Below are 1457 nucleotides of genomic sequence, written 5' to 3'. Positions count from 1 at the left end.
CTCTAACGTGCGTTTCTGGTACCGCGAGCAAATCCGGTAAAAATCTCCGCTCGCAACGTCGCCTCCAAATTGGTCCCCTAGCACCGTGGCGTGGTAGTGAGCAACTTTCCCTTCTAACTCTTCGCGAAATGAAGCTTGGATCTAGAAGAAACGGAGGGGTTTGTGTTTGAATCTCAAATACCGTTTTTCTTCGTTTTCGGATCAAAGAGGAAGAGTGGAGTTGCGAAACCTTTGTTCTAACACTCACCCAACCTTGGGTTACTAGTTTTGAAGAAAAGGAACGAAAAAGAAAGCAAAACCAAGAAGGAGAAGAAATGGGTTTTCGCGAGGCACGGGAGGAAGAAGATGGAAAATTGGAATTTTCTTTCCTTCCTTTTTCCTTTCTTTGTTTTTCCTTCCTTTCTATTTCCTTCTTTCCTTTATATAACCTTTTCTTTTCCTTTTCCTTCCTTCTAATTTCCTTTCTTTCTATTCTCTCCAAGCAAACATATATATATATATATATATATATATATATATATATTAAATATAACTTAACAAATATCTCAAAATATCTAGATATTTGTTAAATTACCATTTCACCCGTAACGCATTAAATTCTTCGTAAAAGATTCACCGCAGTTATTTTAATTTATTTATCGACGAGTAAATCTAAACCGCATCAAAATAACTTCTTGATCATATAAACTCCAAAATATTATTAACTTTGGCTAAAAAGCCTCCGAACCAAAATCCAAAATACATAAAAATGCATAAAGTGTACTTTAAAATTATGGGTCTTACACATTGTCTTCATATATCCACTTAGCTCAACCTGAGACACATATATGTGACAATCGAGGTAAGCGTGTGTTGCATGGTAGCTTCCAAAATTTGGAGGGCTACCTCCAAGTCACTTAAGAATTCTCCACCTGAAATCCTCCAATGTCTAACAATCTTTCCTTAAGGTTCAACAATAGACCATGTCGCACTTGACTTCAAAGTCTTATCTTCATAGATGAGACCTTGGAGGTAGATTATTAGAGTCAAATCCTTAGACTCAGATACTTAGAGGCAGAGGTAGATCCTTAGAGGCATATCTTTTGGAGACAACGAAGGGCGTGTGTTGTTCTTTTTCCTCTGATCCATTCTTTTATTTCATTTCCTCTTAATTTGCTTGCTTCCTCTTATGCGCAACACAATGAATGGCGCGTGTTGTTTCTTACCTCTGATCCGTCTTTCTATTCCATTTCCTCTTAATATGTATGCTTCCTCTTATGCACAACACAACAAAAGACCAATGTTTTTCCTTTCCTATGATATGTTTGCTTCTGATTGTTTCCTTTTATCTGATTTGTTTGCTTTTGAATGTTTCTTTTCCTCTAGTGATATTCTCTAGTGGTATTATATGGTGCTATTCTCTAGTGGTATGTTTTGGTGGTATCCTCTGATGAACGCGCTTCCTTTGATCTGAACCG

At 36.9% G+C, this 1457-nt stretch overlaps 1 protein-coding gene across 1 annotated transcript in view; it reads left to right on the top strand.

Moving 5' to 3' along the window:
• LOC140920073 (uncharacterized) overlaps positions 1 to 1457 on the top strand; it is a 14397-nt gene that overhangs the window by 12032 nt on the left and 908 nt on the right.

Source organism: Cicer arietinum, chromosome 4 (genome assembly GCF_000331145.2).
Source record: "Cicer arietinum cultivar CDC Frontier isolate Library 1 chromosome 4, Cicar.CDCFrontier_v2.0, whole genome shotgun sequence".
Lineage (NCBI taxonomy): Eukaryota > Viridiplantae > Streptophyta > Magnoliopsida > Fabales > Fabaceae > Cicer > Cicer arietinum.
This window is presented reverse-complemented; position numbering and strand designations above follow the sequence as displayed.